Source organism: Trichosurus vulpecula, chromosome 3, assembly GCF_011100635.1.
Source record: "Trichosurus vulpecula isolate mTriVul1 chromosome 3, mTriVul1.pri, whole genome shotgun sequence".
In the NCBI taxonomy this organism is placed as follows: domain Eukaryota; kingdom Metazoa; phylum Chordata; class Mammalia; order Diprotodontia; family Phalangeridae; genus Trichosurus; species Trichosurus vulpecula.
The window spans coordinates 112,894,641-112,921,060 of record NC_050575.1 but is presented as its reverse complement, the minus strand read 5'-3'; the positions used below and the strand labels follow the sequence as shown (position 1 = coordinate 112,921,060).

Sequence of the window (26,420 nt, the reverse complement as noted above, 5' to 3'; positions counted from 1 at the left end):
AAAAGCATACACAAAATAATACCTTTATGCAAGTCATAAAATTTGCTAAAGTAGGCATTAAATATTGTACCATGATAATAGACAGAATTATGAAATGAAAGGTAAAATTAATGATGAAATAGGCACAGTACTGTACAGTAAAGTCAACATAGGTGTATAGTATGTTGCCCCTTCCCCACCTACTGTGCCTAGCCTTTGTCACTAGTGGTTGGCTGCATAACTTTTTTTATGAAATTGTTGAGAGAGCTTTTTCCCCCATATATCTGACAATAGCAGGTAATATTACACTCATCTAGCCTTTGAACTTTTAAAAATTTTGGAATATTTGGATCTATCTTTTCAGCACAAGAAAAAAATTCACTCAAGTGATGAAATGATGCCACCTGTTTTGTTGTGAATCTTTTTGGTTCAACCTCGCTTCCAAAGCTTCCCTTTCTTCTTCTTCAGTCTTTGCAGCTAGCAGCTCAATCAGATCCTCATTCAGAATCCTCATTTGGATTTCTTTCAGAATTCTTCATGAAAGTTAAATTTGCGTAATGAGAATTTTACATAAAGTATGAACTGCCTATACTATTTCCAATGCATTTATCTGTATTTATGGTTGCCTATAGAAATGTCAACTCGATAAGGGCTGAAGTAATGAAGAATAAATACTTCCATGAAGTAAAAGCCTTCATTGTGGAAAAGAATGATTAACACTAGCTCTTTCAAATATATGAAGCTTAAACATGGTTTTAGGAATTTGTAAGGAGTATACAAGTTTATGTACTTATTTACTGATCGATACTAGTAATCCAAATTAGCTTTGTGGTCTCATTTAAGTCACTTGATCTCTCTGGGTCTCCATTTACTCATTTGGAGGACTAGATGATTTCTTAGGTCCCATCCAAGTTGTACCAATTTGATTATGTATCAAAAACAGAACTTTGTTCATACACACAAATGGTTACACTTGATAAACATTGCAGATGGCCCCAGTTGATTAATATGATCATCATCTTTCTAAACTACTTCACTTTTGTGATATTTGAGCAGTTGGCATATAGATAGAGTTGAAGACAAAGAATAAGAAAAATCAAGTTTCGCATTCCACCTTAGGCACTTTGTAGCACATATGCCTCTGGACCGGTCACTTAATGTCTCAGCTTCTTTATCTGTAAAATGGGGATAATAGATAATATCAGCACCTACTTCAAAAGATTTTGGTCAGTATTCAAGGACATAGTGTGCAGAAAGCTTTTGCAAACCTTAAAGTATTGCGTGAATTTTAGTTATTATTATTATTATTTTTATTACACGAAAGATGAAAATATATAAATACTGTTGTTACTAGGCTTTCTCCCTGCCCAGGCCATACAAGCTACAGGCTCAGAGTGGAGGCCATGGGTGAACGCAGTGACCCTCTTCTGATCACGATTCCTATCATACCAGAAGATATATAATAAATATGACACTCTACCTTGACAGAAATCTGAAGTTTGCTTGTGGGAGTAGGTGTCAAAAGGATTTCAGCGTATGAGTTATTATGAAATGCTTCAATTTTTTTGAGTTCTCTAGCTTTTCTCATGAAGAAATCTTGCAGAAGTTGTGTGATGCTTAAAATGTTACCTGTTATGTCAATGATGTTGGAAAAAATTTGAGCTTTGTAACAGAACTGACTTTGCTTTGCATCAGTTCATGCAAGTGTTTCTAGGTTTTTCTATATCTGCTCCATTCATCATTTTTTATATCATAATAATACTCCATTACATTCTCATATCTTATCTTTAAAACTTATTTTTATGAATTAATAAACATGGACAGTTCTATATACAAAGAACAACAGAAAAGGATTGTACAGCATATAATATTGTGAATTCTGTTACATACCACTTACTTTTTAAAAGTATAAGATATTGTATGGCAGTTGTAATGCTGCCCTGCTTTATATCCCTTCTACTCTCTTCTTTCATTTATTCATTTTTCCTGTATAACTTGACTTTTTTTTATATTTATTAGTATTTTATTTTTTCCCAATTACATGTCAAGACAGTATTTAGCATTTACTTTTTACAAGCTTTACAATTCTAAATTTTTTTCCCTCCCTTCCCTCCTCTCTTCTGAAAATGGTAGGCAAATTAGATATGGGTTATACATACGCTATCATGTAAAACGTATTTCCGTATTAGTCACAGTTGTGAAAGAAGAAAAAGATCAAAAGGAAAAAACCACGAAAAAGAATAAAGTGAAAAAATATGCTTCAATCTGCATTCAGAATCCATCAGTTCTTTATCTGGATGTGGATAGAATTTTCTTTCATGAATCTTTTGTATTTGTCATGGATCATTGTATTGCTGAATAAAGCTGAGTCATTCATAGTTGATCGTCACACAGTGTTGTTGATACTGTGTACAACGTTTTTCTGGTTCTGTTTATTTCACTTTACATCAGTTCATACAAGTGTTTCCAAGTTTTTCCCGAAATCTGCCTGTTCATCATTTCTTACTGCACAGTAGTATTCCATTGCATTTGTATACCACAGTTTGTTCATTCATTCCCCAATTGATGGTCATCCCCTCAATTTCCAGTTTTTTTGCTGCTATAAATATTTTTACACATGTAGGTTCTTTCCCTTTTTTTGATTACCTCTTTGGGATACAGATCTGTGGTATTGCTGGATCAAAGAGTATGCACAGTTTGGTTACCCTTTAGGGATAGTTCCAAATTGCTCTCCATCTTCTCTTCGTTTTAAAACTAGATGTTCTCTTTTTTTTTTTTTTTTTTTGGAAGTGGGGGAAGGCAGGGCAATTGGGGTTTAATGACTTGCCCAAGGTCACACAGCTAGTAAGTGTGTCAAATATCTTGAGGTCAGATTTGAACTTGGGTCCTCTTGACTCCAGGACTCACTGCGCCACCTAGCTGCCCCTAGATGTTCTTTCCTTTCATTTTTAGCATTATTTTCACTACTCCCATACTTCTTTTCCTTCCCTGGAAAAAGCTCTCTTCTGTAAAAGATAAGAACAGCCAAGCAAAACAAATCCACACATTGGTTCTCAAAAAATGTGTGTCTCTGGTCTATAACCTCTATAAGGAATTGGGAAGCATGATTTGTTTTCAGCCCTCTAGAACCAATTACATTGATCACAATTCATAATTTAATTCTTTTACAGTTTTACATTTGGTAGTCATTTTATAAATTGTTTTTCTGGTTCTGTTCACCAGTTCATGTAAATCTTTCTAAGTTTCTCTGACTCTTATCAGGTTCTGGTCCTAGTCCCACCTACTTATTAGATGTGTGAATAATTATGGCAAAGTCACTCATAAGTTTCATTTGTAAAATTGAGGTGAACCCTACCCTACTTACCTTAAAAGGCTGTTATGAGGATTTTTCATCATTTTTTTGTGGTTCAGTAATATTCTATGACATTCGTATACCATAATTTGTCCAGCCATTTTCCTGTTGATGAGTATCCACTTTGTTTCTGATTCTTTGCTACAACAAACAATGTTGCTACAAATTTTTTGTACGTATGGATTGTATCCCTCTTCCTTTGGTGTCTTGGGGGATGATATATGCCTATTAGTGGTTTTTCTGGGTCAAAGAGTATATATATTTTTGTGATTTCTTGCGGATTGTTTTCCGGTATGGGTTAGACCCATTCACCCACCACCCCACGTATACATCATGTGTACTTGTCCTTCCACATTCCATGTAACAATTGTCATTTCCCTTTTTGGTCTTTGCCAACATAACGGAAATGAGATGGAACCTTAGAGTTTTAATTTGCATTTTTCTTATTAGTAATTTATAGCATTTCAACGTGGTTGTTAATAGCTTGGATTTCTTCATTTGAAGATTGCCTATTCAGGTCCTTTGACCCTTTATCTCTTGGTAATGGCTCTTGTTCTTATATAGTTCACTGAATCAGTAAACATTCAAGATCTTACTATGTGCCAAGCACTGTACTAAGTGCTGGGGATATAAAGAAAGGTAAAAGATAGTTCTCCCTCTTAACTACCTAACAGTCTAATGATCTAGTTGTAGATATAGTTGTGTCAGTTCCCTCCATGTCTTGAATTTTGGATTACTTTTATCAGAGAAATTTGCTGTAAAAAAATTTTCCTCAACCATTTCTTTTCTAATTCTAATCACATTAGTACAAACCTTTCTGAAATCAGTTTTGTCCATTTTATCTTAATGATAATTTCTTTCCCTAAGGTAGTCAAGAACCATAGTTCTGTGCATAATTGCGAAACATCCTCTATTAAATAAGACATTTTATCATAATTGATTCATTTAGATGTTATTGTAGTGTGAGATACTGGTTTAATTCTCATTTGTTCCAGATTGCTTTCCCAATTAATATTCTTCTGTCCTTTGGTTTTTAGTAGACCAGATCTGTGGTGTATTGGTTGAAGGACAACAACTACCTTTCATTAAGTACCTGTTGTGTGTAGAGTACTCAGATTAATGCTAAGGATATACAAAATGTTGCCTTTAAGGATTTTAGGCTTCAGTTTGGGAAGTGGGGTTAGGAATGGAATAAAACATCTAAAAAAAATAGCTACAGTACACAATAATAAATCTATTGGGGGGGTACAAATAATCTTTTTGAAGTCAGGAGAGGGGAAGTTTATAACCACTAATAGAAAGTAAGGATCAGGAAAAGCAAGGTGTTGTCAATGGTTACATTAATAATAACAATATTGTTTTTTCTGGCTACTTAGAACTTCACATTTTCAAAGTGTCTTCACATCTATTATCTCATTTAATCTTAATGCTAGTTTTTTTTTTTTCCAGGTAGGAAAAGTAGTGTTTATCTTAGTTTTGTGGTTCAAACTGCTAAGTGAAATGACTTTGCCAGTCACATCTATTAAGTGGTGGGGCTCAGTTTAGAATCCTGATCTTTTAGCTCTTAATATCTACTGCTCTACTACCCTACCTTCTAGTGTTGCATAATCTGTGGTCTTATTTTGACGTTTATTGGCTTATAGTTGGAATGACAATGTTTATGAGACAGCTGGGGAGCAGCTGACCAGGCCTGGAACCAGGAATACCTGAGTTCAAATACAGCTTCAGATACTTAATAACTGTGTTGGGATAATAATAATAATAATAATACCTCTCAGGGTTTTTGTTAGTATCAAATCAAATAATATTTGTAAAAGCACTTAGCACAGTGCCTGGCACATATGTTTAAGTTTTCTTGGTTACTTTGATGACAAGTAAATCTCCCTTCTTAAAAGTTAGTCCATTGTGAGGCCTCTGAGTAGTCTGATCTGTAACCTGACATGTAATTTTTATTATGAATATACAAAAAAATATAGATGTGGCTTATAAACAAGTGATCCCTGAGGGGAGTGGGCTGCCCATTCCCCATAAATCAAAAGGGGGAATTGAGGGAATTAGGATAGCAAGTGGTTAATTGTCGGAATTGAGTGAACTATACTGACTCCATCTTGTGACTCAATTCTGGAACTAGCTTAGTTCCCTTTTTAATTGTGGGAACTGGGGGAAAACCTTATTACATTGTTTGAACCTATTCCTGCATGACTGGGAAGCTGGACCACCTCTACTGCTGCTTAGAGACCCTTAACTAAAGACCTAGGTTATGATGCCCAGAAATCAGCTCAGATCCAAAGACTGATGCAAAGAGTTTTCTCACACTTGTACATCTCAAGCAGCCATAAGTCTTAGTCTGAAAACTGGCCCAGTAGGGATCAATCAGTTATTGTTTCCATGTTCCTTTGATTATTTACAGACCGTTGGGAGGAGTAGGACATCTCTTTTTCTGAATTCAGGGAATTGTACTTGTTTGCTTTCTTCTTCCTAACTTGGAAAGTCCCTAATCTTTCCTCCAATTAGAAATCAGATTACCAAATGTATCTTGGTTGTTTCCTTTTAATTAGTTGGTCTTAACTTGATTAATTGTTTTTAATGTATTAAAGTCTGTTTCCCGCTGTATTCAGGGTCCAGGCTTAGGCTAAGGAGGGCTGGTCCTGCTTTTTTGGGCATTTGGCATGCATTGCTTAATAAATTGATATACTCAGAAGATTGAACCTTTGTTTCTTCAGTCATTTCATCTTTTACCTGCCACAGTAGTATATAAATGCTTATTCCTTTCCCTAATCTAACATCACATCTACTTCTATCTCATAACTATGATTAAGATCAGTAGCTCTTTTCCGTTAAAAGTTGTGTCTTAATTCAGATTTGAATGGTACATTAAAACCTCACTGTCTCCTTAAACATACGCAATGATTTATTCTGTTATTGATGGGAGATGGATATGACAGAACACAGTTAACTTTGATGTAATTGGCCATGCCATCATGGTGTAACTTGTAGGGTCTTTGTAATTGGGCAACTAAGCCTGGCTAGTTTTTGTCAAAGTCCAGGCCAACTGATGATGTCAGATACTGTTCCAAAATTTGTCTGTAGAATAGAACATTAAATTTCACCTGTGTTGTAGTAAGATCAGATATGCTTTTACAAGTATAGCCTATCTGAATTAAATTCATTTGTTTTCAGACAAGTAGTCTGAAATAGTATGTCATATATCTTGACTGAAATCCTATAGTATTTGCCTTAGATTTCTCATCTTTTCACTGTGATATGGTAGTGGTAGCCTGTTTAAAATCCTGTGGCATTTTCACAGTGTTTCATGTGCTGAGGGAAAGTCTATACAGATGGCTTGGCAGTCCCTTACCTCCCTATTTGGAAATTTCTGTTGTGCTATTGAGTTCAGAGTTTTCTGCCTTCTTAGTACCTGATGGTCGCTTATTTCCAAGTTGGAATTGTCTAATTATGTCAGGTTCTGTAGACACTTAAGACTGTTGACAAATACAGACTTGTCAGAAATGCAGTGATATTGCTGAAGTTTTCAGTAAGCTCCCTGGGATTCATTCTGAATAATGGGGGTGGGGTTCTTGTGGTGGTATGCTGGTCATGTGTGATTCTGTGAAATCTTCACTCCCTCGTTTTATATCATCTTTCACAACCATAGATCATTGAACCTTAGGATCCATTATTTGGTTAGAGCATGTTACCTTATCTGTATACTGTGGTATCAGCTTCTTTCGTTGTTTCTGTTGTTTGTACTAGCAGTTGTTTTAAGGTCTGGACTGCATTTTATGCTTGTACACAAGAAATTTAAAAAAAAAATTATCAGAACTGCTTCCATAAAGCTAATCCTGATGATAGCAGCTAACTATGCCCAGTGTTAGCTGGAAGGCAGAAGGTATTATAGATGATTCATGTTGGTATTTATAAGTATGATTCCTGTAAGCTGTAATGGATTAGCATGGTATGGTATAAAGAGAATCAAATTAGGAGTTGGAAGTCCTGGGTTCTAGTCCACAATCTACTGCTTGCTATTTGCATGATTAGAGCAAGTATTTTCTAAAACTCACTGTCTTGCTAAAATGAGGAGATTGGACTGGAAGATCTCTAAGCTCTCATCTAGTTCTAAAATTCTATCTTTATCTTGGTGACTTTATTGGTATGTATTCTCTAGGAACTTGATATTGAACTGTAACAACTTTATCATAGATTGGCTATGTCACAAGCGAAAGTGTAAACTTTATTAGTTAATGTTATCTATCTAAAGTGGTGACATAACATTACCTCCAAGATTTTTTCAATTAATTAGACTTAGTTACTTTATAGAATAGAAAAACACAGTATAGAATAAAAATGAAATGTTAGAGTTGGAAGGGACCCTAGAATTCTGAATGTTAGAGCTGGAGGGTACATTAGAATTGATTTAGTCTAGCACTCTTATAGTACAGATAAGGTCCAGAGAGGAGAAATCTAGTTTTTTGTGACTTAGTTCTTTTGTCTATACCTCTCTTAATAATCTCACCAGAAGTACTGAAGACTACAACTGAAGTATACCTCCCTTAGCACCACAGTTTGCAAATAAATGTGAGAAATAAAACAGAAAAAGAGAGGGAGGAGATAATTACTATTGCCTTTCTAATCCCAATAATAATATTCATGGTGCATCTCCACACCTGCAGCACTTTCTAAGCTATTTATATTGCCACAAAATATTAAAATGGAAGAAGAGAAGGAGGAATGAAGTATAGAATTGCAACTAGTAAGATTGGAACCTACATCATATGAAAAGTCACTGTCAATTAAAGAAGGAATGTGGTAGAAAGAGGGTTGAGGCCTGGCTCTGCTATATACAGGCTTTGTAACAACTAGCATGTTAACTTCATCTTGCAGAGCACCTCAGTTTATTCATGTATGAAGTAGTGATGATATTTGTATTATCTTATAGGGGGGTTGGGTAGGTGGAACTGGACAAAGGAGATAGGATATAAGCTATTAGGTAAATAATTAAAAGTTATTTTATTATCTAAGGTAATACCAGAAGTCATGTGGATGTGTTTTTTTTTTTTCAAAGATCATTCAAATCTTAAATTTAGCTAATTTCCACCCTGTTCTTTTACATTAATTTTTTGTGGGGAGGGGCAGAGGAGAAATTGCATACTCTTTTTTTTCCTGTCCTCTTTCCCCTCCCTGTCATCTTAAAAAAAAACAACCTGAAAAACCTTTTCTCTTATTTGTAGTAATTTGCCATAAAACTGCTAACACTAGAAAAAACATCCTCTCACTCCTGCCTCCTAAACCCGTAATGTCCTTTCTCTTATTTACTAAAGCAAGAAGAACTAAGCCATTAGAAACTATTTTAAAATGTAAGGTTCTTTTTAGTTACTAACCAGTGTTTTCCCTCTGCTGAGAGAACTGAACATCGTGGTTGCTTTTCAGAATGGGAATTTCTATTTGGGTATAAAGTGGTAATATTGCACTTTAATCCAATATTTGACACAGTATATCTTTTATGGTCTGCTATAACAGCTAATAATTAGTCTAATTTTTTTATATGTAGTAGGAAGACCATCTTTTTCTGATTTATCTTTATTTTTTGTGCTATTATATCACAGTATTAACATTTTCCATTTCTGTAGTTCCTAAAGTGCTTTCCTCACAACACCCTGTCTGGGTGGAGGGTAATGTGACGTTTATAAAGTGCCGCAATATAGTGGGAAGTGTTAATTTTGGGTTTAAGAAAGACCTGGATTAGAATCCAACTTCTGACACTTATGTGACCTTACACAAGTCACTTAACCTCTGATCTCAGTTTGTTCATCTGTCTGGAGATAATAGTACTTGTGTTGCCACCAGAATTCTTGGCACTTTCAAATGGTTCAGCATCAGGAACTGATATCATTTTATCAGTGGAATTGATATTGAAGATGCATTTAACATCTACTTTGCTGCCCAAGGACCAGGGGACTTTTTCAAATTTTATTTGTAGCTAAAACCTTCATACATTGCTGTTTCTCTCATTGTAATGTGAGCTCCTTGACGGCAGGGACTGTCTTACTTTTCTGTTGGTATCCTCTTAATACATTGTTTTGCACATAGTAGGTACTTAATGCTTTTTTTAAAAACAAATTTTTATTAACTTTTGTTTTATATCACATTTCCTAGTGCATCTCGCTCCCTTTTCTGAGAGAGTTTATAACAAAAGATAAGAAAGGGGGGGGGAGAAAAAGCAGCTCAAAAAAATTATTTTTCAACACATTAAAAAGTCTGCAAAGAAGAGAGAGAAAGGTATCTTTTTATATTTCTTCTTTGGGGCCAAGTTTAGTCATTATGATTTTGTAGCATTTAATTCTAATTTTTTGTTGTTGTTGTTTCTGCCTACATTGTTGTAGTCATTATGTATATTCCTGGATCTGTGTTTACTTCACTTTGCATTTAGTTCATATGGCTTTCCATGCTTTTCTGTATTAATCACTAATCTATTTCTTATTTTTAAGTTTATTGATCTCTTGTGGTTTTGCACCACCTAAATTTCCTTGTATCTTTTTCCCTTTCTTCTCTAATTTTTTTTGAGGTGTGATACTGACTGTCCTTTAATACAGTAACCCCTCAGGGCTCCCAGTACTAATTGGCAAGGAAGCTTTAACCTGCTTCATTTTTCCAACCTAGGTCACTTCTCTCCTTAGCTAGCCAGGTGACTTTCTTCTTCAAGACTCATTATATTGTTGATAGACTGATCCGCTTTGACTGTACTGTAGCTTAGAACCTGCAAACTCAAGTGATCCACAAGCCACACTCTTGCCAGTATCAGGGATTACATTTGTGTGTTAACCATAAAAAATATTTTTTAGAAGAAACAAAAAGCAAAATTAATCATTAATCTGACTATATGCAGTGTTCCACATTCATGGACCCCTTGCTTCTGAGGCAGGATTTGGGTCTTCTCAGGTAATTTCCCTTGAGCTTATAATAATGATAATAGGATAATGGTCAGATGATGTGTTTGTCCTTTGTTCTGGAAAAGGACCATGACATCAGGGAACGATATGACTTGCAGACTTGATAAAATGGGTAAAAAGTTGCTACCTCTCTCTTTTTTTTTTTTTTTTTTTTTTTTGCAGTGGCAGTAGGAGAGTATAGTAAATGGCTATAGTTTTTCACACTCATGATCATTAGGTGATTTAAGCCCGGGGAGGGGAGAGGGGGGAGGCGGGGCAGGGTGATTTGCATCCCTTTCAGGAACTGTGCTTGCAGGAATTTGACATTTTAGTTAGGGTTAGCTATTGTGAAGAATTGGATTTGGCTTCTCTTCCTGAATGCCTGTATTTGGGAGACAGAGCTTTTGTGGTGACTTTTCTCTGAGAAAAATTGTCTCCAGTTGATTAAATCTTAGAGGCACTAACAAATGGAGATTTGTGATCTAAAGTTTGAAAGAGATTTTTGGGTAGTGAAATGTCTTAATTTCATGTTCAGCATTCTGAGAGTGGCATAAACTCTCCCCAGATCCTGGAGGAAAGGAATGAGAACTAAAAAAGTAGTATGTATTTTCTATCTAGTAGAATCCCACCTCTTAGGAGTTAACACACTTTGAAATGTGCACCTGGAATTAAGGAGTTCCAGCTAATACTTTTGTCTAAGTATTTATTCTGTTGGGAGACTACATAAATTCCTGCCAGTTTTTGTTAATTGTGTTAAGCTGTTTACAGTAGAAAAGGATGTAGAAAGGGAATTTGTTTTAACCCTCTATGGAAGCATTCTGATCAGTTTCACTTGCATGGGGCTATATTGGCTTAATGTAGTGTGAGGGAGTTGGTGGAACGATAAGGTAGAGAAAAACTCAGAAACCTCAAAGTTTTTAATATTACTTGATCGGCAAAAAGAAGTATTTAATAGTATAGTGAAACCTGATTGCTTTGAAGTTCAGTGAAAATGTGTGTTTGATTGAACTGGGGTAGCATTTTCTGGTAATTTTATTCAAGATGAATAGGATGATCAGTCAGCTGGAGGAATAGCTGTTGTGTTTGAATTTTGAAAAGAATATTATCTGCTTAATGAGGTTTAACTATATTCCTATTTATAAATATATATATATATATATAATATATATATATATAACATAAAGTGATAACAAAATAGTAATCCTTTTTCTCCTGGAAGTGCCAATGAAATGAGGGTGGGTGGGAGGAGTGGGAAATGAGGTTTGGGGCTAAGTGAATCAGTTTGTAAACATTTATTAAGTCCATAGAACATTGGGCCAGAAGTCAGGAAGACTCATCTTCTTGAGTTAAAATCTGGCTTGATTATTAAGTAATAGCTGTGTGACCCTGGGCAAGTCACTTAGCCCTGTTTGTCTCAGTTTCCTCATCTGTAAAATGAGCTGGAGAAGGAAATGGCAAAACCACTGCAGCGTCTTTGCCAAGAAAACTCTAGATGGGATCACAAAGAGTTGGACATGGCTAAAAACAACTGACATACAACAGAAATGTTCCAGGCACTGTGCTAAGTCCTAGAGATGAAAAGAAAGGCCAAGGATAGGTCAGAGGATGTGAACAAGCATTTTTCTTTCTTTTTTTTTTAATTTAAATTTATTTATTTAACATATTTGGTTTTCAGCATTGATTTTCACAACAGTTTGAATTACAAATTTTCTCCCCATTTCTACCCTCCCCCCCACTCCAAGATGGCTTATATTCTGGTTGCCCTGTTCCCCAGTCAGCCCTCCCCTCTATCACCCCCCTCCCCTCTCATCTCCTTTTCCCTTCCTTTCTTGTAGGGCAAGATAAATTTCTATGCCCCATTGCCTGTGTATCTTATTTTTTAGTTGCATGCAAAAACTTTTTTTTGTTTTTGAACATCTGATTTTAAAACTTTGAGTTCCAAATTCTCTCCCCTCTTCCCTTCCCACCCACCCTCCCTAAGAAGTCGAGCAATTCAACCTAGGCCACACATGTATCATTATGTATAACCCTTCCACAACACTCATGTTGTGAAAGGCTAACTACATTTTGCTCCTTCCCAACCCATCCCGCTTTATTGAATTTTCTCCCTTGACCCTGTCCCCTTTCCAAAGTGTTTGTTTTGATTACTTCCACCCCCATCTGCCCTCCCCTCCATCATCCCCCCCCCTTTTATTTTTTTTTATCTTCCTCCCTCTTCTTTCCTGTGGGGTAAGATACCCAACTGAGTATGTATGGTATTCCCCCTCAGGCTAAATCTGATGAGAGCCAGGTTCACTCATTCCCCCCTCACCTGCCCTCTCCCCTCCTCCCACAGAACTGCTTCCTCTTGTCACCTTTATGTGAGATAATCTACCCCATTCTATCTCTCCCTATCTCCCTCTCTCAGTATGTTGCTCTCTCATCCCTTAATTTCATTTTATTTCTTTTAGATATCTTCCCTTCATCTTCAACTCACCCTGTGTCTGCTCTCTCCCTTTTACATATATATATATATATATATACACATACATATATATATATAAACACACACACATATATATACACACATACATACACATACATACATATACACATAGACAAGCATTTTTCTGACAAAGAAATCAAAGCTATCCATAGTCATATGAAAAAATGCTCTAAATTACTATTGATTAGAGAAATGCAAATTAAAATAACTATTAGACTGTTATCAGATTGGCTAATATGACAAAAAAGGAAAATATGTTGGAAAAAATGTTGGAGATATGGGAAAACTGGGAAACTAATGTACTCTTGGTGGAGTTGTGAAGTGATCCAACCATTCTGGAGAACAGTTTGGAACTATGCCCAAAGGGCTATAAAACTGTGTATACCCCTTTGATTCAGCAATACCACTGCTAGGTCTATATCCCAAAGACATTTAAAAAGTGGGGGGCACCTATTTGTACAAGAATATTTATAGCAGCTCTTTTTGTGGTGGCTAAGAATTGTAAATTGGAGGGATGCTCATCAATTGGGGAATGGCTGAATAAGCTGTGGTAGATATATAATTGTGATGCAATATTATTGTGCTATGAGAAATGACAAGCAGGGTAATTTTGGAAAAACTTGGAAAGACTTACATGAACTGATGCAAAGTGAAATGAGCAGAACCAGCAGAACATGTAATTGGTGGTGGTGGGGGGGATAAAATATATTTTTTTAAAAGGCAGAAGATAGTCCTTGACTCTCAAGGAACTCGTATTCTAATAAGGAAAAGATAGCACTTAAAATAAAAAAGTGGGAGGGGTGGGCAAAGAAAGAGCAAACCAGTGCAAGGACCCTGAGTTGCCACTGGGAGAGAAATGAAGAGATGAGGGTCCTTCCTTAAATGGAGGTTACTGGAGAAGCTCTCCCCTGTCCACCCTTTGCCTCCTCCAGTGCTGAGTTAGATGAGTGTCAAGAGCTGATAGAAACTTGAAGGAAGATGGGTTTCTGGAAACAGTGATGAAATCCAGAAGAGCGGCCAGGTGGGAATAGCTTTCCTTTATATTGTGCTTAATGGTTTACAAAATGATGTTCTCGTAACCCTGGGGGAGAATAATTTGTGCAAGTATTTCAGTTTTTCCGATGAGGAAACAGTTTCAGAAAGGATGTTATTGACCCACAGTCGGAGAACTAGAAGGTGTCTAAGTCAAGAACCCGGGACTTCTGACTCTTTTGTAGTGGAGGGATTAAAAAAAAAAGTGTTTACTATCTAGCTAACATGTTGGTTATAAGAGTTATATGTCAATTACCTTCCTAAAAAGACAAGTTAGAGTAGTGATAGGATACAAGATCTCATTCAAGAGCTGGAGTCCAGTCCAGCTTCCATCACTTACTGTTTCTGTGATTATAAGCAATACACTCTCTCTGACCTCAGTTTGCTTTACTGTGAAATAGAGATGTGAATGTATATGTCCTAACTTACAGGGCTGGGAGGATAAAATGAGATGATGAAAAAGAACTTTGTGACTATGAAGTACTGAATATAAGCCATTGATTGTATGGTTGGTGTGATGTGTTTGATTGACAACTGTTTATCAAGTTTGGGTGGTGGGATCATTTAGGGCTGAAGTATCAGACCCCCTACCCTGCTGAGTGCTTAGGAAGCCAAATTAAAGTGTAATTGAAATATCTAACAAAGTAAAAATACAATAAGACATATATAATGTTAATATGTGTTTTTTTCCTAAGTCAATATGCAGCCAGCAGGGATCCTTACATATGTTTTAGTTTGAGTTTAACACTTTTCATTTTGAGTATATGCTCTGGCAGCTTCATAATGTACTTTCACATTCCCAGTATTTTTAGGAATAAGACTGTGGGTCTCCTAATAGGTTTTCCTACTAGATGTTATATTAACAAGGGATGAATATTAGAATGGTAGATCTGTTAGAAGAATTTCAGCAATACTAAGGCTTAGTTGAGCTGTTCTGACACAAGAATTTTAAGGACAGCATAGTATCAGAGGAAAAGGATAGATGGATGATTATGATGACAAAAAAAAAGTCAGAACTGTTTCATCTCTTCTGTTTTCTGTGCCAAGAACGCTCTTGTATTTGGCTTTTTTCTCACTTAAAGAAAAGTTATTGATAAACATAAAGACTGAAACCAAAAAGTACATGTACTCAAAACAAGTTAAGCCAGATGACACTAAATAAGAGTGTGGAATGATACAATTTTGTAGTTTACCAAATTGGAAAACTCTTTTCTCTAAGAAGACAGAACTTAAAATTTCCATGGTGTTGAATCTGAATGTTCTACAACATTTTCATTTGTGTGTATACTTTTGCACCTGCTTCTTCACTCTAAATCATTCAGGGTTTTCATGTTTCTTTGAATTATTTAAATTGTTCTTCCCAACAAGAATGGTTTTTGGACTGGAAAAGATGGGGGAAAAGATAGTGGGATTTGAATGCTCAGGGACGTGGTAAGAGCTTACAACTTCCTTTGAGTTCAGGCCACCTGGCATAGATGAACTTACTGAAGCTTACTAAAAAAAGTGGCAGATTGGATTGTTGACCTACTGTCAGTAATCTTGGAAAGATTGTGGACAACGGGGGAATGGCTATAGTAGTAAAGAAGGGCAAATATTCTAATTTTATTTTTTTTTTAAATTATTGGTATATTTTGTTTTGCTAGTACTTTGATTTCCGTTTATGTCTTTCTCCTGTCTCTCCCCCTACTAAGAGAGCAATTCCCTGTAACAAGAATAAAAAGAAGGAGGGTACGAAACAGCTTAGCTAAACTAATCAGCACATCCTCCTTGTTTGACAGTATGTGCATGGCTTTGCATCCATCTCTGCAGAAGTAGAGGTACATTTTCTCCTTTCTTCTTTGGTACTAAGCTTGGTCGTTAAAATTACTCAGTGCTCAGTTTTGTTGTTCTATTTACATCATTTTTGTCATTGTGTATATTGTTTTATTGGTTCTGCTTATTTTCTTTTGCATCATTTCATGTAAATTTCCCCATGCTTCTACCTGTATTTTCATTTGTCACTTACTATATAACTCAGTAATATTTTATTGCAGTCATGTACCAAAGTTTTTTTTAACCATTTCCATATTGATAGGCATCTACTTCTTTCCAGTTTGAGTGAATGAATGAGCAGTAGTATCTGCCAAGCACTGTGCTGAGCTCTGTGTGTATAGATAGAGAAAAATGAGACAATCTATTCTCAAGGCAGATGGAAAGGGCTGGACATCCAGTGGTTGGTGGTTCTACATCTCACCAGAAAGCTTGAAGCTGATGACTTCCAGCATATCCAAGTGGCAGAAACACAGTGAGTTGTTAGGGAAAGGAAATGTCTGCTGTCAGTCTTTCCTGTCCATCTTTAAGAGGGTGGGGGACTGTAAGAGCAACCAGACTGGCATATTCAGGATGACTGCTAACACAGGTTCTTAGATCTGCTTTACTAGGAAAGATAGCTGTTTCAGGGGTCAACAGTCTTCTTTAATTACATAAAATACAAACAGAGGAAGTACAGAGAAGAGAAATAAAGACCAACAGACAGGGCTCCACTGCCTGAATTAAAACAATATTGCCTTTATGTACTTTACATTCACCACTGGATTGAGAGAGCCTTTATCTCAGCAGTTGGGGAGCTCTGAACATATGGCTACTCAGAGTCTTGACCAGGGAATCAATCACAAGATCCTTCCTTGTAAGCAGCCCCCCAAAGCAAAAGCTCACCTCTCAGAATATATACTCTTTCAGCTAATAGGCTCAGACCCAGAAGGCATCACAACCCTCCTAACTCAGTGCCTAATTAGCAAAAAGTGTATGAGCCTTCCTACAAGGAAGTAAACTTCCCTTAATGGCCTCTACATGAGGCTTATCAATGGACGGGAAAGATCTTGTTCCCCATTAACCTTACAGGAACCTAGGGACAGGGTCATTTTGCTACTACAAAAAGTGCTACTATAAATAATTTTTTAAAAAGAAGACTGGGGTGGTGCAGTGAGTAGAGCACTGGCCCTGGAGTCATGAGGATCTGAGTTCAAATTTGGCCTCAGACACTTGACACACTTACTAGCTATGTGACCTTGGGCAAGTCATTTAACCCCAATTGCCCTGTGTTCCTCCCCCCCCCCTTGCAAAAGAAAAAAGTTAAAAAAAAAAAAAAGAAGAAGACTGTGGACTCAAAGTTATAATCAGTAAGGTTTTCAGTCTGGGTAAAAGTTCCAGGAGATAAGTTCTCTCAGTGCAGACCCAGTTCCTTTTTTGTATCCCCAGTACTTAGCCTGGTGCCTGGCACATAATAGGCAAGTAAATGCTTGTTGAATGAAAGAAAGAAAGAACGTCTAATTAGGTAAGGCAAATGGGGATCACAAAACCATTTCATCATGACTTCATTCCAGACAAATCTATTTTCCTTTTTTTTTTTTTTTTTTGGACAGGCTTATCATTAGACTGGCAGATAAGTGTCAATGTCAGTTTGGGCACAGCTCTCTAGTGTAGTCCCCTAGGGATCTGTGCTAGGCTCTGTTCTTTTTAACATGTTTATTAGTGTTTTGAATAAAGGAATAGACGGCTTGCCAAGTTTGTTGATAACACAAATCAAGCAGGGTAATGAACAACATGCTAGATGATAGTATAAAATTCCCAAAAGATCTGAATGGGCTTAAACATTGGACTGAATCAAATAAAATGACATCTAATAACATAGACATAAAGTTTTACCCTTGATTTAAAAAAAATCAACAGAAGTATAAGATAAAGGAGATGTTGGTATGATAATCGTTCGTATGAAAATTATCTGGGTGGTATGAGCATTGGATAGTGTAGTAGACTATCTGTATATTAGAATCAGGGCTGCTTTTTTTTTTTAATTCTTTTTTCTTTTCTTTCTCATGTTACATTCAGTTTTATTGCCAGTTCCAAATTCCATCCTTCCCCCTCTACCCAATGAGCAAGCAAGAAAAACAAAACCCATTACAAATAAGTATACATGTGCAAAATAGATTCCTCCATTAGTTGTGTACAAAAAAGAAACATCCAGGAGAGAAAGAGAAGGAAATCTGTTTCATTCTGCTTCTTGAGTTCATCCATTCTCTTCTTGGAGGTGGAGCGCTTATCTCATCATGAGTCCTTTGAAGTTGTGGCTGATCATTGTATTGATCAGTTGCTATATCTTTAAGTTGATTATTTTTACAATATTGGTGCTGCCATATAAAACTGTTCTCCTGCTTTTGTTCTCTCTGCTTTCTCTCAGTTCATACAGGTGGTCTCAAATTTTTATGAAACCATCCATTTCATTATTTCCTCCAACATAATAGTGTTCCATCACAATCATATACCAAAACTTGTTTAGCCATTCCCTAATTCATGAACATTCCCTTCACTTTCCAATTCTTTGCTACTGCAAAAAGAGCTACTATAAATATTTTTTGTACATATGGGTCCTTTTTCTCTTTCTTTGATCTCTTTGAGGGTATAGACTTAGTAGCAATATCACTGGGTCAAAGGATATGCATGATTTAAAAGCTTCTTGATGATAACTATAAATTGTTTTCTAGAATGGTTGTACCAGTTTACAGCTCTACTAACAGTACATTAGTGAACCTGTTTTCCCACACTCCCACTGATATTTGTCATTTTTCTTTTTTGTCATCTTAGCAAATTTGATGGGTATGAGGTGGTACCTCAGAGTTGTTTTCATTTGAATTTCTCTAATTATTAGTGCTTTAGAGCATTTTTTCATGTAGCTATTGATAACTTTTGATTTTTCTTCTGAAAACTGCCTGTTTATATGCTTGACACTCATCATTTGGGAAATGGCTCTTATTCTTGTAAATTTGACTCAGTTTTCTATATATTTTAGAAATGAGACTATCAGAGAAACTTGCTTCAAAGATCCCCCCCGCCCCCCAATTTCTTGCTTCTTTCCTAATTTTAGCTGCATTGGGGTTTTTGCGTGTGTGTAAAAACTTATCAAAAATACCTTAATTTATTTTTGACATTTATTTTAGAAAAAAATTTTGAGTTCTAAGTTCTTTCCCTCCCGCCTTTCCCCACCCATTGATAAGATAAGCAATGTGATGTAAATTATACGCATGAAATCATGTAAAACATATTTCCATATTAGCCATGTCGCAAAAAAAAGCAAGAAAAATAAAGTGAAAAAATTATGCTTCAATCTGCACTCAGATTTTTTTCAGTTTTCTCTGAGGAGGTAGATACATTTTTCATCAGGAGTCTTTTAAAATTGTCTTCCATTGTTGAACAGAGTAGCTAAGTCTTTCACAATTGTTCATTGTGTTGATATTACCATTATTGTGTACAGTTTTCTGGTTCTGCTCACTTTACCAGTTCATACAAGTCTTCAGATTTTTCTGAAACCATCCTTTTCGTTATTTCTTGTAGCACAGTAGTGTTTTGTCACAGTCATATACCCTAGGTTGTTCAGCCATTCCCCAGTTGATGAGCATCCCTTCATTTTCCTCTTTGCCATCCCCAAAAGAGCTGCTGTATTTTTGTACATATAGGTCCTATACCACAATAGAGAGGTAATTGCTTCCTTATTCCACTAATTTGATTACAATATATCACCCTTTATGTCTAAACTTGTCTTGGTATATGAGATGTTGGTCTATGTCTAGTTTTGGCCACACTACTTGCCCGTTTTCCCATCAGTTTTTTGCCAGATTGTCACTTATCCCAATAGTTGGGATTTTTGAGTTTATCCAACACTCTTTTATATATTGTGTACCTAGTCTATTCCAGTATCAGACTTTCCATTTCTTACCCAGTATCAGATGGTTTTGACGTTTAAAGCTGTGTTAGGATAGTTTGAGGTTTGGTACTGCCGAGTCCCTTCCCTTTCCATCCCCCCCCCCACCCCGCACTGATTGCCTTGATATTCTTGAACTCTTGCTTCTCCAGATGATTCTTGTTATGATTTTTTTTCTCTCTCTTTAAAGCAATTCTTTGGTAGTTTGATTGGTATGGCAGTGAATAAGTAAATTAATTTGTGTAGTATTATCATTTTTATTATTGTTTCAGCCTACCCATGAGCAATTTATCCATTTACTTACATCTGTTTTTATTTGTGTGATGAGTATTTTAAAATTGTGTTCGTATAGTTACTGTGTGTGTCTTGGCAGAGAGACTCCCAATAAATATTACCTGTAATTATTTTAATTGAGATTTCTCTGTTTTCCTACTGAATTTTGTTGGCATCATACAGAAATACTGTTGATTTGTGTGGGCTCATTTTATATTCTGCAACTTGCTGAAATGGTTGTTTCAGTTAGTTTTTAAATTTCTTTCTTGAGGGTTTTCTAAGTTGATCATCATGTCATCTGCAAAGAATGACAGTTTTGTTTGCCTCACTTAGCCTGTGCTTAGTCCTTCAGTGTCTTTTTATTGCTAGAGCAAGAATTTCTAGTACACTAATGGATAATAATGATGATGATGGACATCCTTTCTTCACCCCTGATCTTACTGAAAAAGCTTTTAGCTTATCCTCAATGCGAATAATGCTTGTTCTTGGTTTGAAATAGGTAATATTTATCATTCTAAGGAATGCTTCATTTATTCCTATGCTTTCTAATATTTTAAGTAGGAATAGATATATTTTGTCAAAAGCTTTTTCCGCATCTGTTGAAATAGTCATGATTTTTTTATGGATTTGTTATTAATATGGTCAGTTATTCTGATACTTTTCCTGGCATAAATCCATCCTGATCACAGTTCATGATCCTTGTGATATACTGCAGTAATGACCTGGCTATGTTTTATTTAAAATTTTTGCATTGATGCTGATTAGAGAAATTGATCTGTAGTTTTCTTTCTCTGTTTTGGCTCTTCCCTGGTTTAGGTATCAAGACTGTACTTGTGTTATAGAGGGCATTTGATAGGATCCCTTTTTTTTTAAACCTGTTTCTCCAACCAGTTCATGTAGTAATTGGAATTAATTGTTCTTTTAACTCTTGGTAGAATTTACTTGTAAATTCATTTGGTCGTGGGATTTTTTTTTTCTTTGGGAGATCATTTGTGTCTTGTTGAATTTCTTTTTCTAAGGTTTTTTTTTTTAAGATTATTCTATTTTCCTGTTTTGTTAAAATGAGTGATTTATATTGTTGTAAATATTTATCCATTTAGTTTAGATTGTCAGTTTTGTTGGCATATATGTGGGCAAAATAGGTCCCAAATAGTTGTTTTTCTTTCTACTTCCTTGACTGAATTCACGTTTTTCATTTTTGATATTGGCAATTTGGTTTTTTTTCTTTCTTTTTCATTATCAGATTAGATAATGGCTTATCTATTGTATTTTTTCCCTAAAAAAAAATAAAAAAGGACCCTGGCTGTAGTTTATTAATCCAACAATTTTTAATTTCAATTTTGTTAGCTTATCTTTTGATTTTTCAGGCTATCTATTTTGGTACTTAATTGGAGATCTTTCATTTGTTTTTCTAGCCTTATATAATTATTTAGTATTTTTCCCCAGTTACATGTAAAACAATTTTTAATACTTGTTTTTAAAACTTTGAGTTCTATATGCCCAAAGGGCTATAAAAATGTTCATACCCTTTGACCCAGCAATACCACTTCTAGGGTTGTAACCCAAAAAGATCACACAAGTGGGAAAAGGACCCATATGTACAAAAATATTTATAGCAGCTCTTTTTGTAGCTAAGAATTGGAAATCAAAGGGATGCCCATCAATTGGGGATTGGCTGAACAAGCTATGGTATATGAAGGTAATGGAATACTATTGTGCTATAAGAAATGGGGATGATACGGACTTCATAACAACCTGGAAAAACCTACACGACATAATGCTGAGTGAGCGGAGCAGAGCCAGGAAAACATTATACACAACCACAGATACATGGATTCTGTGAGGAGCAACCCTGACAGACTTTGCTCTTCTCAGCAACACAATGTGCAAAGACAACTCCGAAGGACTCACGATGGAGAATGCTATCTACATCCAGAGAAAGAATTATGAAGTATGAATGCAGGTTGAGGCACACTTCATGCTCACCTTTTTCTCCCCCTTTTTTTTCCTCTCTTTTATATGTTTTTGGGTTGTGTTTTTTTTTGGGGGGAGGGGGTTCTGTTTCTTCTTTCTCATGATTCATTCCATTGGTCATAATTCTTCTCCACAACTTGACTAGTGTGTAAATTAATTCAATGCGAAGTTATATGGGATTCCATGCTGTCTTGGGGAGGGAGGGAAGAAAATCTGGAACTCAAAATTGTGTAGAACTGTGTGTTGCAAACTAAAAAGAAAAAGAAAAAATAAAAAAATAAAAAAAAACTTTGAGTTCCAAATTCTCTCCCTTCTTCTCTCCCCATCCCCCCTCCCCTCATTGAGAAGGTAAGCAATTCAGTATAGGTTACACATGTGTAGTCATGCAAAACATTTCCATGATAGTCTTGTTGTGAAAGAAAACATAGAAAAAAATAAAAGAAAAATAAAGAAAGTAAAAAAAAAGTAGACTTTAATCTGGATTCAGACATCATTAATTCTTTGGGGATGGATATCACTTTTTGTCGTAAACCCTTCAGAGTTGTTTTGGACCATTGTATTGCTGAGAATAGCTAAGTTATTCACAGCTGATTCATCTTACAATATTACTGTTACTTTGTACACAATACATTTCACTTTGCTTATGTAAGTCTTAATTTTTCTGAGAGCTTCCTGCTCATCATTTCTTACAGTATAATAGTATTCCATCATAAGCACATACCACAACTTGTTCAGCCATTCCCCAGTTCATGGACATCCCCTCAATTTCCAATACTTTGCCACCAGAAAAGAGGTGCTATAAATATTTTTATACATATAGGTCCTTTCCTTTTCAGGATGCAGACCTAGTAGTGGTATTGCTTAGTCAAAGAGCATGCATGGTTTTATACCCTTTTGGGCATAGTTCCAAACTGCTCTACAGAATGGTTGAATAAGTTCACAGCTCCACCAACAGTACATTAATGTCTCATTTTTCCCATATCTCCTCCAACATTTGTCATTTTTCTTTTTTTGTCCTATTAGCCTGTCTAGTACGTATGAGGGTAACACCTCAGAATTGTTTTAATTTGGCTTTCTCCAGTCAATAGTGAGTGAGAATATTTTTTCATATGGGTATAGCTTTGATTACTTCATCTGAAAACTGATCATAACTTTTGATCATTTATCAATTGGGAAATGGCTCTTATTTTTATAAATTTGACTTAGTTCTCTCCGTTTGAGAAATAAGGCCTTTATCAGAGAAACTTGCTTGAAAATTTTTTCAGTTACTGTTGCTAATGTTATTTCCCTCCATCCTATTCCCCACCTCTGTTTATTTTATTCTCTCTCTTTCACCCTTTCCCTCAAAAGTGTTTTGTCTCTGACTACCCCCTCTCCCAATCTCCCCTCCCTTTCACCTCCTCCTCTTCTCTTTTCCCCTTCCCCTCCTACTTTCCTTTAGGGTAAGGTAACTTTCCTATACTCAGTTGAGTATTTATATTATTCCCTCTTTGAGCCAATTCTAATGAGAGTAAAGTTCACTCACTCCCCCTCACCTCTCCCCTCTTTCCTCCACTGTGAAAGCTTTTTCTTGCCCCTTATGTGAGATAGTTTACCCTTATTCTTCCTCCCAGTACATTCCTCTCACCCCTTAATTTTATTTTTCAGATATCATCTCTTCATAGTCCACTCATACCTGTGTCCTTTGTCTATATATGCTCCTTCCAACTACCCTCGTAATGAGAAAGGTCTTATGAATTACAACTATCATTTTCTCATGTAGGAATGTAAACAGTTCAGCCTTATTAAGTCCCTTATGATTTCCCTTTCCTATTTACCTTTTTATGCTTCTCTTGAGTCTTGTATTTTTTTTTCTTTTTTTTTTTAAGTCTTGTATTTGAAAGTCAAGTTTTCTATTCAGCTGTTGTCTTCTCGTCAAGAATGCTTGAAAGTCCTGTATTTCATTGAATTCCCATTTTTTCCATTAAAGGATTATAGTCAGTTTTGCTGGATAGGTGATTCTTGGTTGTAATCCTAGCTCCTTTGCCCTCCAGAACATCATATTCCAAGTCATCTGATCCTTTCAGGTGGGAGCTGCTAAATCTTGTTTCTTTCTGGCTGCTTACAGTATTTTCATCTTGACCTGGATGCTCTGGAATTTGGCTATAATTTTCCTGGCAGTTTTCCCTTTGGGATCTCTTTCAGGAGGTGATTGGTAGATTCTTTCAATGTCTATTTTACCCTCTGATTCTAGAATAGCAAGGGAGTTTTCTTTGATAACTTTTTTGAAAGACGATGTCTAGGCGCCTTTTTTGATCATGGCTTTCAGGTAGTCCAATCATTTTAAAATTATCTCCCCTGGATCTATTTTCTAGGTCAGTGGTTTTTCCAGTGAGGTATTCCACGTTGTCTTCTATTTTTTCCATTTATTTTGTTGTTGATTTCTCATGAAGTCATTAGCTTCCATTTGCTCCATTCTAATTTTTATGGAATTATTTTCTTCAACAAGCTTTTGGACCTCCTTTTCCATTTGGCCAACTCTGCTTTTTAAGGGATTCTCCTCATTGGCTTTTTGTACCTCTTTTATCATTTGGCCTAGTCTTTTTTAAGGTGTTATCTTCTTCAGTATTTTTTTGTGTCTCCTTTACCATGCTGTTGACTCCTTTTTCATGATTTTATGCATCGCTCTCATTTCTCTTCCCAATTTTTCCTCTGCCTCTCTTAACTTGATTTTCAAAATTCTTTTTGAGCTCTTTTGTGACTTGAGACCAATTCCTATTTTTCTTGGAGGCTTTGGATGTAGGAGCTTTGACTTTGTTGTCTTCTTCTGAGTGTGTGTTTTGATCTTCCTTGTTACCATAGTAACTTTCTCTTGTCAGCATTTTTTTTCCAGTTGTTTGCTCATTTTCCCAACCTGTTTCTTGACTTTTTACTCTTTGTTAAAGTAGAGCTTTGCTTCCAGAGTGGAGGGCACACTGTCCCAAGCCTCAGAAGTTTTGTGTAGCTGTCTTCAGAGATACTGCTATGGACCTGTAAGTTTTCAGTTCTTCCAAGGTGTTATAATCTAAGGAGAGATGTTTACTACTCTCCTGACCTGGGTTCTGGCCTGTGAGCAGTCACAAGTACTCTTTTTTTGCCTTGAAACTGTGAGGAGGGTTCCCCCTCCACTGTGGCCACAAGCTCTGGTGTGCTAGTACTCCTTCTTGCCCTGGGACTTCCACCCAGGACTGCGACCCAGATCTGAGTATGGGCAAAGCAACAGAATCATGCCACAGTGCTAGTAGAAAGACCCCTATAATCTCCTTCTGAGCAGTTCAGCTGCCTTACCATCTGCAGGCTGAGAGCTCCAGAAGCAGGTGCTGCTGTTGCTGATTCAGTCGCTCACAAGGCCCACTCCTGATTTGCTGTGGTGCCTGTGCTAGACTACACTCCGCTCTCACCCAGGTGTGACAGACCTTTCCTGCTGACCTTCTAAGTTGTCTTTGGTATCTGTGGGCTGAGAGGTCTGGAAACAGTCCCTACTGCCAGTAATTCAGTTGCCCTGAGGCCCGCTCTGGGTTTGCTGGGGCCAAGGCTGTGTTGGCACAGACTGCGCTCCTCCCTTACCCTGGTGCAACAGACTTTTCCTGCTGACCTTCCAAGTTTTCTTGGGCTGGAAATTTGTTTTACTCTTTTTGTGGGTTCTGCTCCTCTAGAATTTGTTTAGAGTCACTTTTTAAAGGTTTTTGGAGGGGTGTGGGGGAGAGCTCAGGCAAGTCACTGCCTTTACTCTTTACCCTACCATCTGCTCCACCACCTTTCTAGCCCTTTTTTTAATTGCGTGCCCAGTTTGATCTACTTTTTCTTTGATGAAAATTTTAGAGATATAAGTTTACCTTTAATTATTGCTTTGGTGGCTGTATCTCACAAATTTTGTTGTGTTGTCTCATTGCTGTCATCATTTTTAGTGAAATTATTTTTTCTGTAATATGTTCTTTGATGTGCCTGTTCTTTAGTTTTAAGTTAGTTCCCAATCAATTTTTTTATCTTTGCTTCAAAAGCCCTTTATGAAATGTAATTTTTATTGTATTATGGTCAGAAAAAATACCTTTACTGTTTCTGCATTCCTATAAAATTTTGCTTGGGAGGTTTCTTTGTGACTTTTTTTTTTTAAGCCCTAATACTTGGTCAGTTTTTGTGAACATGCCATGCACAGCTGAAACGAGGTATACTTCTTTCTTTTACCATTCAGTATTCTCCGGAAGTCTAGAATATCTGAATTTTCTTAAAAATTTGTTCAGGTTCTTAACTTCTTTTCTGCTTACTTTTTTTGTTCAGTTTTATCTTGGCTTCAGAAGAGGGGTAAATTGAGGTCCACTAATATTACAGTTTTACTGTCTATTTTTTCCCTATAGCTTATTTAACTTTTCCTTTAAAAGTTTTGATTTCATAACATTTGGAACATATATGTTTGGTATTGATGAATTCATTTTCTTTTTCTTTTTATTTTATTTTTTATTTTTTGTTTACAACACTTAGTTCCACAAGTTTCTGAGTTCCAAATTTTCCCCCCCTTCATCCCACCCCCAAGAAGGCATGTAATCCTGTATAGGTTCTACATATACCTTCACATTAAACTTATTTACACGATAGTCAAGTTGTAAAGAATTATAATCAATGAAATGAACCATGAGAAAGAAGAAACAA

General features: G+C 36.1%; 1 protein-coding gene across 2 annotated transcripts in view; it reads left to right on the top strand.

Annotated features, from left to right (window-relative positions):
* ASXL1 (ASXL transcriptional regulator 1) overlaps nucleotides 1–26,420 on the top strand; it is a 64,872-nt gene that overhangs the window by 16,734 nt on the left and 21,718 nt on the right. The gene's annotated exons all lie outside the window — the stretch shown is intronic.